General features: G+C 42.9%; 1 protein-coding gene and 1 pseudogene across 1 annotated transcript in view; both read left to right on the top strand.

Annotated features, from left to right (window-relative positions):
* ABCA12 (ATP binding cassette subfamily A member 12) overlaps positions 1–17,175 on the top strand; it is a 793,480-nt gene that overhangs the window by 653,773 nt on the left and 122,532 nt on the right. The gene's annotated exons all lie outside the window — the stretch shown is intronic.
* Positions 1,221–1,901, top strand: LOC122805520 (annotated as a pseudogene).

Below are 17,175 nucleotides of genomic sequence, written 5' to 3'. Positions count from 1 at the left end.
AGCTGGAAAGATCACAAAAGTACCTCACCAAGAGGATTACTGGCCTCAAACAGATGCCCTATGCAGCCCGACTCAAGAAACTCCAGCTGTACTTGGTTGCATACCGCTTACTCAGAGGTGATCTCTGCCTGACATACAAGGCCATGTCCAACTCAGAATTGATGGACATGCTCAACCTAAAAAAAAACAAATCCCAGAGAGCCACACGCTCTAGAGATATAAACCTCACCACAACGATAAATAGGACATGCTGGAGGGATAGATTCCTGTCCCAGAGACTCCCCATGCTTTGAAACAGGATTCCAATATACATCAGGCAGAGCCCCTCACTAACACTCTTCAAGAGAAACCTTGACAGGTGGATGGGAAACAGAAAATTTACCCTGGGGATCACTGCAGTGGCTCTGCTGGACAGTTGCACAGGGAACTAATGGCTCTGCTGGACAGAGGCACAGGGAACTAATCTAAGGGGGTGGCAAAAGCCAACACATTCTGGCTAGGCTTATAAATGCCCTTGAGCAGATAGCCTAGTACTTACCTATGAACCTATGAACAGATTGTATAAGAAGAGGAAGAAACTGTTGAGAAAATCAGAAATAGTGTAGTCTTCTAAAGCAAATTACAAAACTAATATTGCATCCCTAACCAAGAATAATCATAAGGTGTTCTTTAACTACATCTAAAGTCTAAAAGGAAATGCCTGGCTATGTGTGAAATTGATTGTAGATGGGATCACTCATACTACACTGGAAGATATTGCCAAACTGCTTGCTGACAGATTCAGTGCAAACTTTACTCCACTATCCCCACCTACCATATATCAAAGCATACCTGACACCAACCCTTTGCCCAGTATCTTTAGAGAACAAGTCATCTGTGTGCTCGCCAAGGTCAAAAACATGGCCTCAATGAGACCAGATAATATTCCAAGTTGTTTACTAAACAATCTTAAACAAGACCTACCAGACCCACTTGGTGTTCTCTTTAATCATAGTTTGAGAATTGGCTATGTTCCTGCAAAATGGAGAACAGCAACAGTAATCCCCCTGCACAAAGGGTGCCATCAACTGACCCTGGAAACTACAGACCCATAAGTCTAACCAGCCTCATCTGCAAGCCCATGGAAAGAATTATCATGAACCTTCTCAACAAGGACATAGCTGACCCCAATGTACTGGTACAGTTAACCAGCACACTTAACACCTATGAGGTGCAGAAAAAGTTCACAAAGAGACTAACCATTGCAGAGTTTAAGTGCAAATTGGAACTTGTTGTTGGATGTCCAGCAGCATGTATGGAATTGGAGCTGTATGGTCCAGAGGACCAATTAGTTATGAAACTGGACAAGGATGAAGCCCTTTTGGGATCCTATGCCATTGATGATGGGTGCAGAATACATGTAATAGACAGAAGTGGTGCAAAGATAGGAGAGTATAAGGATTTGTCGAAAGTTGAAAAATATGAAATTTCTGATGAGCTGTATGAGAAATGATCAGACTCTTTTCATGCATTCTTGAAACAGAACAAGCTAGGGAAATTTGATGAGGACAAGCAAGCAAAAAAGGAAGTAGAGGAGGACCAAAAGGAAGCATCAGAAAAGGCTCTTGTGGAAGCCATTACAGTAGGGGCATGCTGTGAGGTTGCTGTACCAGGGCAGCCAAAAAAATGGGGCACTGTAATATATGTTGGCTATACAAATTTCAAAGATGGCTACTGGATAAGGGTGAAATACGATGAACCATTAGGGATAAATGATGGGAGTGTAAATGGAAAAAGGTATTTCGAGTGCTTGCCCAAATATGGTGCCTTTGTGAAACCACATCAAGTAACAGTGGGAGAGTTCCCTGAAGAGGACTATGGGCTGGATGATGAAATGTGAAATGAACTGTTGTGGAAGCAAATAGCCCTCAAGCATACATACAGAAAGATGCATCCCAGCATCTTTTATTTTTCCTTGCTGGATACAAGCATTTGGTTAGATCCTCACAAGACTGAAGACACTGCACTGCCTAGTATTAACTTGTGCAGTTATGATAGGAGTGTGTCATCCTTGTTCCCTGTTTATAGATAATTCCATCTTTTGTGTGTGCATTCCTCTTTTGAAGGCAGACTTCAAAACTTTAGTTGCGTCAGACCATAAGTCTAACCAGCCTCATCTGCAAGCCCATGGAAAGAATTATCATGAACCTTATCAACAAGGATATAGGTGACCTCCAAACACTGGAGCCAACCCAGTTTGGCTTTGTTAAGGGTAGATCATGTTTATTAAATCTGGTAGACTTCTTTGTGAATGTCACCATCGACGAAGGTTACACAGTGACAAAGCCTGTCTCGACCTTGCCAAGGCTTTTATTGCAATTTCCCACTCTGGCATCATTAAGAAACTCTCCCAGATAGGGATTAACCCTTACATTACTAGATGGGTAGCCAGTTGGGTCACTGACAAAACACACTCTGTCAAAATTGGTGACACCCCCTCTACCAGTAGACCTGTCACCAGTGGAATACCACAGGGGTCTGTGTTGAGTTCCTTCCTGTTTGGCATCTATTTCTCAGAAATCCAGGCCAAAGTAGATGACCTTTGGCTCACCAAGTTTGCTGATGATTGCAGACTGTGAGCAATCATTGGGTCCTCCAGTGATGTCAACATATTACAAGGAGGACTAACACAAACAAATGATTGGTGCCAAAGTCATGGTCTAAAACTAAAATTAAAAAAAAAATGCATTATTATTCCCTTTGGCAAAACAGAATTCCATGCAAACTAATATTGACAGCATCCCCCTGAGTTCCAGTGGTGCAAGACTTGGGAACACAGGTCAATAGCAATCTGAAGTTTGACCACCATGTTTCTACAGTGGAAAGGAAAGCCTTCTATGTAGCGCACCTCGTAAGCAAGGGCATAGCATCCATGCCAAGGGATATTATAACTCCACTGTATTCAACCTTCATCAGAGCACTAATAGAGTATAATGCTCCCTTTTGCATGTACCTTACCAGACACATGTAGCAGCTAGAGAAACCTCAAAGGTTTCTCACCAAGAAAGTACAGAGACTCCAAACCATGGCCTACGTGAACAGGCTGAAAGCCATGTCACTTTACTGTGCACTTTACAGGCTGCTGAGATTTGATTTGTGTCTGGCCTATAGGGCAATCGCCAGTCCTGCCCTAATGGAAATGCTGCACATCCACAAGTCAAATGGCACAAGAGTCACTCACTCTAGGGATCTTTACCTAGCTTGTGTCATTAACAGAATATGCTGGAGAGACAGATATGTCTCCCGGAGACTGCTGCTTCTCTGGAATAGACTTCCTATTCACATAAAGCAGAGCTCCTCACTGACCCTATTCAAATGCAACCTAGATAATTGTATAGGAGACCACAAATTCACCCCTGGGTGGCACCCATGTCCCTAATGTACAGGGGTAGCCAGTGTTGATCACAAGCTCGCTCTGTTCATAAATTTGTTCTATGAACTACCCAAAAAGAACAGATGGGGATACTTGGGATTAACATGGCTAGGTTTGTAAAGGCTCTAGGGCTGCTAGCCTAGTAACCTCCTATCAACCTATAAACCATAAATAAACAAATATACAAGCTAAGCTGTGACAATTCTTCCACTTTGAAGAGTATCTTTGGCTAAAGAGGACATGGGGTTCTGGAGTTAGAGGATAACCATGATGCAGTTTACTTACCACATTTCATACAGTGAAATGCTCCTTAACAGTAATAGGTTCATAGGTTCATAGGTATGTACTAGGCTAATGGCCCTGGGGCCTTTACAAGCCTAGCCCATAGGATTACCCTGGCATCATGCCACCCAACCTTAGATCCCAGTGCCTCTGTCGAGTAAAGCCACTGGAGTGTTCCTTGGAGTGAATTTTCAATTTCCCATCCACTCATCAAGATTTCTCTAGAAGTGGGCCAGTGAAGTGCTCTACTTGACATGTATGGGAAGTCTATTCCATAGCATGGGCAGTCCCTGGGTTATGACCTGTCCCTCCAGCATGATCTATTGATTGTGGTAATGAGGTTGAGGTCTCTGGAGCGTGTGGTGCAGATGGATTGAGATTTCTTTAGATGTAGCATTTCTAACAGAGCTGGGTCAGACATGGCTTTGTAAGTCAAGCAGAGATCACCTCAAAGTAGGTGATATGAGACAGAGAATAGTTGGAGTTTTTTTAGTCTGTCCATATAGGACAAATGTTTAAGGCCTAGGATCCTCTTTGTGAGGTACTTTTGTGGCCTCTCCAGTTGTTGCAGGTGTTTATGGAGGTACATGCCAAATTAGGCATTGTAGTCAATGACTGGCCTAATGAGGGAAGAATAGAGGGAGACAATGACCTCTTTCTTTCTAGATGCAACATCCTTAGTAATGAGATGTGCCACATAGAAGGACTTTCTGACCACAGTGGCAATGTGGTGGTCAAAAGAGAGGCTGCTATCAACCTGTGTTCCCAGATGTATTATAATGCCGTCTGTGTTCAGTGGACTACCATCAATGTGGTAATTCATGGTAAGCAAGTTTTTCCCAAAGGGGATGATGACACATTTTTTGGCATTGAGCTTAAGGCCATGGTTCTGACATCAGTTGTTGGTCTCAGTGAGGCCTTTCTGTACGATGTCAACATCACTCAGGGAGTTAATAATAGCCCCCAACTTGCAATTGTCTGTCATCTTTCTCAGCCAGAGTCCCTTAGTGTTAGCCTGGACATCAGAGAAGTAGAAAGGACCCAGGACCGAACCCTGTGGGACTCCACTCATGACTGGTCGACAGTCTGACTTGGAGTCAGCTACTTTCACACTGTGGGTTCTACCTGTGAGCCAGTTTGCAACCCACATAGTGGTATAGGGGTTGATGCCTAGCTTAGTGAGTTTTTATATGATTCCTGAGTGGGGAATGGTATCAAAGGCCTTGGCTAGATCAAGGTAGGCTGTATGAAACACCTTGCCTTCATCCACAGCTCTGGTCACTGACTCAAAGAAGTTGAGCAGGCCTGACCTACCCTTCACAAAACCAAACTGTGTGGGAACCAGAGTTTGGAGATTCCATATATCCTTGTTTATTAGGTCCATGATGATGCGTTCATTAGCTTTGCATATCAGACTCGTCAGGTTAATGGGGCAATAGTTCCCAGGGTCTGCAGTCTCTCCTCCTTTGTGGAGAGGGATGACTGTCGCAGTGTGCCATTTGGTAGGGACAAAGAGTGAGGTGAGGCTGTGATTGAACAGGGCACACAGGTGAGGTGCCAGTTCACTCTGTAGTTCATGTAGAACACAGCCAGGGATATTGTCAGGTCCCATACAAGCTGTATTCTTGGCCTTGGACAGTGCTATTTTAACCTGTGCAGCAGTAATACTGGGTATCTGGCAATCTACTGGTATTGTGACTGGTCCCGTGGGGGTGGGGAGAGGGGTAAAGTTGGCACTGAATTTGTCAGCCAGTATATTGCCAATATCTGTTGGCTCGGTATAGGAGATACCATTGTGCAGTAGCTCAGAACAAACCTGGGTATTGCCATGGAGATTTTTTACATAACTGTAGAAGGCCTTGTGGTTTTCTTTACTATCTGCTGCAATTCTGTTTTCATAGCTACCTTTAGAGGATTTGATGAAGGATCTCAACTTTTTGTTGAGGCTGATAAGGGAGTTTATCCAGTCTTGGGACTTCACCTTATTCCGCATCAGTTTCCTCCTTCTGTTGTAGAGTTTGTGTATGGCAGTGGACTACCAGATTGGCTTCCTTTTTTGGAGGAGAGCGTCTTGGTTCTGTTGGGTATGGCGAGATCCATACATTTATGTATGTGTTCGTACAGTGTATTGGTGTATGATTCGGTGGTCATGCAACTGATCTCCATTTGCATGGATGCCGTAAAGTTAGCCACCTCTGTTTTTAGGAGCTCAAAGTTAGCTTTGGATGGTTAATCTTTGGGGGGGGGTGTGAATTTTCAAGGTGATTCGTTTGTGGTCGGATCTACCCAGAAGTTGACTATTGGTGTAGGGCAACGGTCGCCCATGTTAGTAATGACCAGGTCAAGGATGTTGCTACCCAGGGCTGGTGCTAGCATTTTGGGGGCTCCAGCAAGGTTCAAGTTGGGGGCCCTACTCAAGAGAACATCAAGCATGACCACATTGCCATTGCACCTCCTTCCCTGTCAAGCTCATCCAGCACCATTTAACCACTAGTGTCACTACATTCAGATTATTAAGAATTGATGTGCCAAGCCACAGACTGGCCTTTAGTACCAAGGTTACATTACTATAAACTTCTGTACTACAGTACGGTAGCTAATCAGAGGTACACACATTGACTGACACTTAATACCAATGTTGCATTAAGACAACCCCCTGTACCACAGTAAGGTAGCTACTCACAGGTGCGCACACACTGACTAGCATTTAGTACCAATGTTACAATCCTGATAAACCCCTGTACCACAGCAAGGTAGCGAATCACAGGTGCACATGACAAGGTAGTAACTCACAGGTGCACACACTGACTGGCATCAAGTACCAATGTGACATTATGAAACCCCTGTACCACAGCAAGGTTGCCACTCACAGATGCAGACACTGACTGCATACTCAACTGCCCAGATTTTCAAAGAATGTCCAGATGTGACTCTTGTTTGGTCTGTTCCTCAGTTTAGAGTTTTCTGGATTTTTTGTGGCAAATCATTGATGACCGAATTCATTAAATGACAGACATTTCAGTTTAACTTCATATACCCTTCAGAACATGCATGGTAAGACCTTTTATTCTAACATTTTCAGTTTACAAGAGCAATATTTAAAATTTGCCCAGATCTTTGGGGCTGGAACCCCATTATCTGTAGCTTTGTCCAGATTTTGTGCCATGAGATAAAAAGCTACAGCTGGCATTTAGTAGCAATGTTGTTACATTATGACAAGCCTCTGTACTGCATCAAGGTAGCCAGTCCCAAAGAGGTACACAAAGACACCTACACTGACTCCCCAAAGACACCCACATTGACTGGCATTTAGTAGCAATGTTGTTACATTACGACAAGCCTCTGTACCGCATCAAGGTAGCCAGTCCCACAGAGGTACACAAAGACAGAGACACAGACTCCCACACACAGAGAGAGAGAGAGACACACACACACACACAGAATGAGACACACAGAGACTCACACACACAGACACACAGAGAGACACAGACACATAATAAAGACTGCACTACAGCAAGACTGAACATTAACATTCACACAATTACTGACATGCAGAACAGTCAGACTGCAGATGTACAAAACACAGCTATGCGACACAGAAAAGACTACATACAACATACAAGGGAAAGCCATGGGGATTACAGAGCCTGAGGCAGACTTAAACCCAAACAAACCCAAAAGAAAGCCATGGGGATTACGGAGCCTGCGGCAGACAGACTCAAACCGAAATAAACACACAAAGACATGGGGATTACTGAGCCTGAGTCAGACTCAAACCCATGCACAAGAGAGTAATGGGGATTAGTAAGTCTGACACAGGCAGACTCAAACCCAGAGAGAAAAAGGTGAATACCAAAGTGGCATTCATCTTCCATGTGCATTTTTACCTCTTCAGCTTCTGACTGCTGCCACTTGTCTGTTCTTCCTTCGCTTCTGTCCTAGCCCCTGATGAGTCCTGCTGCTCCCAACTGTCCTACTATCCTGACGAGTCCTGCCACTACCCTGCCGCTCCACAGGAGTCCTTCTGCTCCCGACAAGTCCTGCCACTACCCTGCCACTCCACACGAGTCCTTCTGCTCCCGACAAGTCCTGCCACTCCTGACGAGTCCAGATGCTCCTAGCTGCCTTTTCCTAACATCCCGCTAGTTCCATACTCATGGTCCTACCTGTTGGACGTACGCAAACAAAAAAAAAGTGAATACACAGCATACAAGCCACACTAAAGTACTACCTGAAATTACTGCCTGACAGCATTATAAAAGATTACTTTAAAGGAAATATGAGCACATACCTAATCTACAGTTTTACTGGGATCTTACGAATTTTCTTCCGGACAAAGTCTTCAATGAGGCTGCCATGTGATACACTTCATCCCACTTCATGCTCAGTTGAGAGCACAGCTAAGCCTGAAAGTCTCTCCTGACTCATTGTCGAACGCAGGTATGTCTTTATGAGTTTCAGCTTAGAAAAGCTGCGTTCTGCAGTAGCCACTGTAATGGGTGTAGTCAAATAAATGCGCAGTGAAACATAAGTATTCATATATATGTCTTGCAAGTGGTTGCGAATAAGGAAATTTAACACAGTCAGTGGTGATGATTCATTATCAATCATTCGAGAAAGGCTTTTAAGTTCATGTCCAAGGTCAGAGTCATCAATATCACAGTGACCACTTATTCTGTCAGTCAGTTGTTCTTTCAGAGCCTTGCAGTGTTGCAGCAGTCTGTCTTCTGCAGCATTACACAAGGCTTTATTATTTGATAAAAATCCAAAGGCCTTATCAAACTCAGAAATCTGCTGAAACCGGTCAGTAAATGATTGGATTGTTGTGTCCAGCAGCACATTGAAGAACTCTACACGTAATTTTACCATTGGATCCTGTACAGTCTCATCTTCTCCTTCATAGTCAAAGAACAGTTTTACTTTCCACTGTCTCTTTTCTTGCAATGTGGTGCCAACATCCAGTTCTTCCGCTATCTTGTAGGCTTCACCCATGGCATGTTGAAATCCCGTTGCTCTGTAATTCTTTAGCAGGTCCATAGTGGATGCTAGCACTTTGACACATGTTGAAATATCAACAGATGGACTCTGCAGAACTTTGCTTGCACGATTTACCTCTGTCAGCACATCATACCAAACCACTAAACATACAATGAACTGTTATGACATAAGTTCTGAGCACAGTCCTCTTGCTTGTTGATATGTTGCAGCATCATTTGTAAGTACTGCTTGCCCTATCTCCTGTAATGCCTCAATGACTCCAACTGAAATCTTACTGCCTTGACAGAGTCTATCCTGCATTCCCAGCGAGTATCCGACAGTGGCTTCACAGTGACATTTGCGTACCATTTTAAGATCTGCCATCGGCTTGTTGATGTTGAACAGAGTACATAAATGTTCTGCAGACATCCAAAGAACGACACTGCCTGTACTGATGAATGTTCTCCATCACTAACTATAAGATTTAAATTATGGCAGGCACACGGCACATAAAAAGCCCTTGAATTCATCTGTTTTATCCAAGCCTGCAGTCCAGCGCATTTCCCATTCATGTTCCTGCCATTGTCATATCCTTGTCCTTGACAGTCATTAATGTCCAGTTGATGATTTTGAAGAGTCTGAAGAAGAGCTTCTGTCAGTCCTGCCCCAGTTGTGTCATTCACAGGCACAAATCCCAGAAAATGTTCCTCAACGGTGGCTGCAGTCTGTGAAATATCCACATACTGAACTACTACAGTCATTTGCTCTTGATTGCTGATGTCTGGCGTGCAATCAAGACTCACAGAAAAGTACCTAGCGTCCTTCACCTTCCCTACTATGATCCTTAAAATAGCATTTGCAGTCAGCTGGATAACTTCATTCTGTATGTCCTTCCGAAAATAGTGAGCCATTATCTCTTTATTACGAATACGACGCAAATGTTCAGCCATGACAGGGTCAAACTGCGACAAAAATTGCACTTGACCTAAGAAGTTGCCATTGCCATAGGTGTCCAGGGCATCAGTGGTACCACGGAATGCCATGTTCCGTTCTGCCAAGTACTGGACAACAGCAATAATGCGTTCTAACACACCATGCCAGTGAGTTCTCCTTTTCAACCATTGCTTGTCTCTTATCATCCATAGTCTGCCTACTCTTTATTCTGTTGTCCAGTTCCTTCCACTTCATCATGCATGCCATATGCTCTGGCACTCGGTCATGGCTGTGTAAAGCTTTGGACATCTCTCTCCATGCTTTGTAACCACCTGACCTGAAAAGATGGTTAGAATGTCCAAACAATTTGCATGGAAAGCAAAACAGTATTTCCTTTGAGACCAGATATGTCAGCCAAGTGCATTTTGCTCTCGCTCCATTAGGCAGCACATGGAAATAGTTCTCAGATGTAAATCTTCTTTTCTGCTCATTGACTGGGAACTGTGGTAACACCACTTGCACAGGTCCATGCTGAATGGCAGCTACCCTAAACTCATCCCTAATCAAGTCTGGCCAAGTCCCTAGATCCTCCAAAGATGTACCTGACACTCCCTGCAAGTCATAGGCCACATCTGTCACTACGGAAGTATGGGCTCCTTCTGTATCAAAGTCTGGTGATCCAGGCAACACCTCAGGTGAATCTGCATTTGCTGCTGTGCTTTCACCCATGGTAATGGCTGTAGGTCCACAGGAAGTAGCCTGTGGTGTGGCCGCAAGAGAGTGGTCACTTTCTAGTGAAAGGATGCTGGCCTCACAGTGGTCAGACTGTAATGCAGAACCATTGTGTTGTCCTGAAGGCAGACTTTTTCCTGAATCTCCCCTCTCTGATGAGTCACAGAAAAATTTCATGATGGAACCCTGTCTCTTTGCATCCTCATTCCTCTGCTGCTGAAGCTTTCTTTTTGCTGCTCCTGACAAATATTTATGCTTCGTCTCTAACTGGGAATGGAAATAAAGCAGAATTACAACACATGCAGAGTCCTTTTGTCATACTGTTATTAAAAATGCTTAATGACTTGCATTGACAGTCACTACTGCACTGCAGGCAGAAAGACTAAAAAATGACTAACCGGTAGGCACAAACAAGTAATGAGAGGCCCAGGTTACAGTTTCATGTTAAATATCTAACACTAGAGGTGAACTTCAGCTTTTTCTACACAATTCTTCCCCTGTCATCCCCCTAAATATGTGAAGAGGCCACAAATGATACAAAAGATCGATATTACAAGCTCTCAGACTAAAGTCTGAAAGAACTAATGACTAGAAGAGGCACAAGTTTGAAGGGGAACACACCAAACTGAGGCAAGACAAATGTTACGGTACAATACAGACTACACATGCCCACTACCTCTCAATCTCTTAGCAGACTTGAACAAATCAAAATCAGTGGTTAGGAGGTTGATGGGGCATTACCCCCCCCCCATTACAAAAAGAACTCCAGGCATACAATGGACACTGCAACATTCTCAGAGGCCCTAACCACACTCCCAAACTTTCAATACAATAGCTATGGACCATAAAAATAAGTCATTGCAACAAGGCATATAAAGGACAGTTAAGACAGCACTGTAAACAGATAGCAGAACAGTGTTTGCATTAGCAGGCAGCAAGATATCAGTACATTCTGTGGAATTCTTAACCCCTCCCCCCAAAGTCAAGGCAGAATTCTGGATGAAGTGAAAACAAAAAGGCATAGCATAAACAATGTGCTTACAGTCTGTGACCCCCTATTAAAAATACTCCAAGCAAACAATGGACACTGCAACATTCTCACAGGCCCTAACCACACTCCCAAACTTTTAACACATTAACTACGGACAACGAAAAAAGTTAAGCCATTGCATCAGTAGTACATTGTTGGTAAACACAATAGTAGCATAACAGGGTTTGCATTAGTATACATTCGAACATCTACACCTTCTGCAACATTCTCACAGCTGCTAACTACCCTCCTGACATTAGGCATGGTAAACAATGCACAAGTCCTCTCAACCTCCAAAGAGCATAATTCAGACAGCCAATAATAACTGCAGAACAAGGCGTAACATCAGGGATAGTTAAACAGTACTATAAACCTAGACAGCTGAACAGTGCTTACATTAGCATGCATTAAGATATCAGGCCCCATCAACCTCCAAATAGCATAATTCAAACAGCCAAAAATAACTGCAGAACAAGCTGTAACATTTGGGATATTTAAACTGCACTATAAACCTAGACAGCAGAACAATGCTAATGCATTGAGATATCTGTACATTCTGTGGAATTCTCACCCCCCCCCACCCCCACCCACCACCACCAGCCGATGCACAATAATCCTGGATAAAGTGAAAACCAAAAACCTAGGCGTAGCATTAACAATGTGCTTACAGTGTGTGTGGCCCCACATTAAAAACTTCAGGCAAACATTGAACACTGCAACATTCTCACAGCCACTAACTACTCTCCCAACATTGGGCTTTTTAAACAATATTCCAAATTACATAATCCAAACAGCCAAAAATAACTCAGAACAAGCCGTAACACTAGGGATATTTAAACAGTACTATAACCCTCGACAGAACAGTATTTGCATTAGCATGCATTAAGATATCAGTACGTTCTGCAGAACCCCCCCCCCCCCCCAGCCGATGTGCAATAATGTATTTGTTTATGGATCTGAAGAAGCGTGTTTGATGCACGTGAAAGCGCTTGTCCAACAATAAAATTCTTCCATTTATTGTGGTGGTCTGACTCCAGTGTTTCATCGCATTTATCTACTTTCTACATTTCCGGAGCAGACCTTTAGGCAACAGCGACGTTGTGTTTGTTTCGATGTGCAATAATCCTGGATAAAGTGAAAACCAAAAACATAGGCGTAGCATTAACAATGTCCTTATACAGTACATGATCCCCATTAAAAAGGCTCCAGTCAAACATTGAACACTGCAACATTCTCACAGGCCCTAACCACACTCCCAAGCTTTCAACACATTAACTACGGACATCGAAAAAGTTGCAGTCATTGCATCAGTGAGTAGAACATTGCAGTTATATGCAATAGTAGTGTAACAAGGCTTGCATTAGTATACATTCAAAACATCTATGCCTTCAGCAGCAACATTCTCACAACTGCGAACTACCCTCCCAACATTATGCATTTTAAGCAACGTACATGCCCCATCAACCTCCTAACCTCTCAGCACAATTCAAACAGCCAAAAAAACTGCAGAACAAGGTGTAACATCAGGGATAGTGTAAAATAGTACTATAAACCTAGACAGCAGAACAGTGTTTAACAAATGTGTAAAAAAACTCAAAACCTACCGCAAATTCAGTTGACAATCTACCAACAGTTTCAAAAAGTAGCAGTTGAAGCCAGTTCTTATCCTGAATACTTAAAAGATCGATTACTGAGCAGTACACATCCCAACCATCTGGAAAATATACATTATACCCTTGCACAAAGGTGAAAGCTTGAGCGAACTTAAATTAAAGGCCAAGAGCAATTCTTCCCCCGTTACCTAAACTCCTAGAGGAATGCATTCATTCTCAACCAACAATTTACTTGCCAAATCCCAACACAGCTTAGTTCAGGCCTCATGCTGCAACTGCCTTCCTCAGTTATAATAACACAATTTACAAATGATGGTATCTGGCTTTCTCAATTTGTTAAAGATCTTTGTCAGAGTCTCTCAACAAACTAACTCTCTCACCGACCTTAATCAGATCCCCCTAGCTCTCCACTGGCTCCAAAGCTACCCAAAAGGTCATAAACAGCCATAAAATGTTTCCAATATCTATCCCCCCTCTACTTCCACTCACATTAGCAGTATCACAAGGCTATATCCTTGATCCACTTAAATTTAGTGGATTATCAACCTCAATAATGCCACATCCCTAGCACTCACAATCCAATATGCTGATATCGATACACTTGTGTTACATCTACCATGCAACAGGTCATGTCACAACCCAGGCTGAAATAAGCTAATCTTCACCACTTACCCCATACACCTATACGCTTAAGACTATTGACTTAGACAGCAGCATCTCACAAGACTGCCCACCTATCCCTGCTCTAGCCCACAAGACTGCCCACCTATCCCTGCTCTAGCCATCTACAATATCCTTCTCTGTCCCATTATTTATCTCCCCTCCTTTTCGTCACCCCTATCCCATTCTCTCTACCATTTACATATACAGCATAGATACTGCCAAAACAAAATCCTCTTGCTCCAAATAAGTTATACACTCTCCTAACCAATGGGCAATCAAAATTAAATGTATATTACACTTCACATTCCCTTATGTTGTCCCTCATATAAACAGAAACCAAATTATTTTACATATTTCTAGCACAAGTACTAAAAAGCATTTCTCCCTGGGCATCCACTGAAAATGGGTTCTATCCCAGACTATCCAGAAAACAAATGTAAAATAAGTAGAGTAAAACTGGTATAACCACAGCCCCTCACCCCCTCAGGCATCCACTGAAAATGGGATCTATCCCAGACTATCCAGAAAACAAATGTAAAATAAGTAAAGTAAAACTGGTATAACCACAGCCCCTCACCTCCCCATCTTCTTACCACCAGCGCACGGACATAAAACAAAACTGGTACAACCACAACCTGACCCCCACCCTGTTAGCACAAAAACTTTACACAAAATAAAAATATAAAATATAACCACAGCCCCAATAAAACTGGTACCACTACAGTCCTCACCTCCCAAAACTGTACAGAAAACCAAAATAAAACTAATGCAACCACAGCCCACACTCCCCCAAACCTCTTAGCACAAGAAATATGCACAAAAAAACAATCACCCACCCCCACAAAAAATAAAGTTAAAACTAAACCCAAAAACTACCTTTTTTGCTTTCTACAGAAGGCTGCTTCCAATACTCTGCTCCCCCTTCACGACTTAAGGCTCACCTGCTCTGCTTGCCTTCCTCAGACCACTCAGTCCCTTTGAAGTTGCCCTTAAAAGGACAGTTTGTCAGACCTTTTCACAAGTTGCCCTTAAAAGGACAGTTTAAAAAGAGTATAATCGAAAAACCACGACCGCTGCAAAGGCTTGATCCACCGCGGATCCGTTCCTGCTGTCCGTCCTCACGCTGGTCCAAACCCTGCTCGATCACTCTGCTGCTGCTAAGGAACACTCCTCTGTTGAAAAACAAGAGAAGTGATCCTTATTAGCTGAAGGTGCCTTTTTAAAGGCAGTTTGTGCAGGAAGTGATTTGCAAGGACCAATCAGGTCCTTGCTTCATCCTTCCTACTTAAAAAAAAAAACAAAAAAACAAGGACTTAGTTCGCAGGCTGCTGCAGCCAATCAGATCCCTTGTTTCAGCGAGTGGACCTGACTGATTGCAGCTTGCCAGTGAATCAAAAAAAAAAAAAAAAACGGAAATGCAGTTCGAATTTTCGCGATGACGGAGCAGCTAGACATCCACGAGGAGCCGAGCCGAAGCAAAGTAAATGCAGGTTGGACAGTCGGAGTAACCCGTGGATGCTGAATGGGGGCCCTTATTTGCAGGTAAGTAATCAGGGGCTCCCCGCGGTCACGGGTTTCGCGGGTGCCTAACGCCGGCAATGTTGCTACCTCTAGTAGGGATAAGAATGAGCTGGTCAAGGGCATTGGAATTAATGGGTCTATATTACAATGTCAAACTCACAGGAGTCTGAATGCAGTAATATCGAACCCAAATGTTTGAAATACAAAAATAGTGAAGCCACGGCACACCAATATTTTTTCCCAAGGAAAAAAAAAATCGGTGGGTCATTTTCATGGCTTTGCTATTTACTCCACTGTGGTGTGATCTCAGAGTTGGTCTATTTAAGTAGGTGGGTGGGGGGGCACAGCACCCCATGTTGGGGGTGGGGGCAAAGCCCCCACATTAGTTTAAGTTTAAAGTGTAAGTGTTTTTTTTTTTGTACCAGAACAGCGATTTTTTTCCCTGGGAAAAAAATTGCTGTTCTGTGTTTTCGTAATTCTTGGGTTTCGAACTTCATGGTTCGATATTACATCATTCGAACTCCTGTGAGTTCAATGATGTAATATAGACCCGTAATTAATGAATTCCAGGAAATGTTGGGCAAGTGTTGGTACATGAGTAGTTTTCCGAGTTAATGGAGGGGTAGTTGAAGTCACCCAGTATGAGAGTGTTAGGTTGAACCCTAATATTGGGTGCTTAGGAATGTGGAGTGTGAGTCTTGGGACATGGTTGGGGACCTATAGCAGGCTACAGTCTAAATTGCTGTCTTACCCAATGTTATCTGCACCTGAAGTATCTCAGATGAGTTATGTTGGGCTACTAGTCTGGAGGTGTGCGCATCCTTTATGAATATGGAAACACCACCACCTATGGAGCTTTGGTCCAAGTTCTCATTGAAATTGAAATTTACATACATTTTAAATAATGCAACCTGCAGAAACCATGTGCCAGTTTTGAGTTCAAACCACATAGCAGTCCAATTCAAATATTCTCTAGTTTAAATATTATTTTTGTCATTAGTAATAATTTTAAATCAGGATTTCAGGACTGAATTCCAAGTGTGCTGCACAATAAGGTATGTCTACGTAATAATGTAGTTCCAGCTAAAGGGGAACTTCATATTTATTCCTAGTATAGCTAGACAGAAGACCTTAAATTAAATACTCTACTTCCTCCACCATTCCAAATTACCCAGCTTACTACTTATTCTTTTTACTGGGTTAAACATGGAAATGTTTCCATGTGTTTTTTAATGCTGTGCTTTTAAATAATCACCAATTTCTGAAGATGTTAATGGCCTTAAAGAATCTAAAATGAACAATTACTTAGATATAAAATGTATATAAAAATCTCATTTTTTCAATGGAAAAATTAATGAATGGGAATTAGACAGGTGACTGACTAAGAAATCCAAAACGTGGACTGGAATTCTAATTTTGCAAACGCGGGTTAATTATTCTTGTCATTCAAGAGCAAGTTAGGCAGTGCAGACAACAAATCTTCCTTTGTGAGTGGTGTGGTTGAAGTCCCAATCCCAGGAGGACTGCTGTGAGTAACTTATTTTTAGTGCCATGGCTTTCTGGCTTAGAAGATTGTTTTTCAGAATTATCACTCAAAACATTATATGCACTTTATTGATGTTGCACTAAGCATGTTTAGAGGATTCACACAGCACTGCGAATGGTGATGCTGGGCGCCCTCAATGGTGGCACTGTGCATGCCATATGTGTAATAAAACTTGAAATAGTCAGAAAATGAGGCATTTGTTGGAGAGTGCACAGCATGGCAGGCTGTACACAACATGGCAGGCTGTGTACATTCACTAGAACAGGGTGCAGAAGGCATCTGTGGGGGGGATTGTAGCATTAAGTGTACTCAGCATTGCAAGCTGTGCACCTATACTAGTATATGGTTCAGAAGCATTTGTGGGTAGGGGAGTTCATAGCCTGAAGACTGCAAAATATTTTAACATGTGCATCCATGCCTTTATAGAGGTGCAGGAGGCAGTCAGGGGGAGTGCAGCTGCCCAACA

Source organism: Protopterus annectens, chromosome 6.part1 (genome assembly GCF_019279795.1).
Source record: "Protopterus annectens isolate FY-2018-M chromosome 6.part1, PAN1.0, whole genome shotgun sequence".
NCBI lineage: Eukaryota > Metazoa > Chordata > Ceratodontiformes > Protopteridae > Protopterus > Protopterus annectens.
Note: the sequence above shows the minus strand (reverse complement) of the source record. Positions and strands in the feature narration are given on the sequence as shown.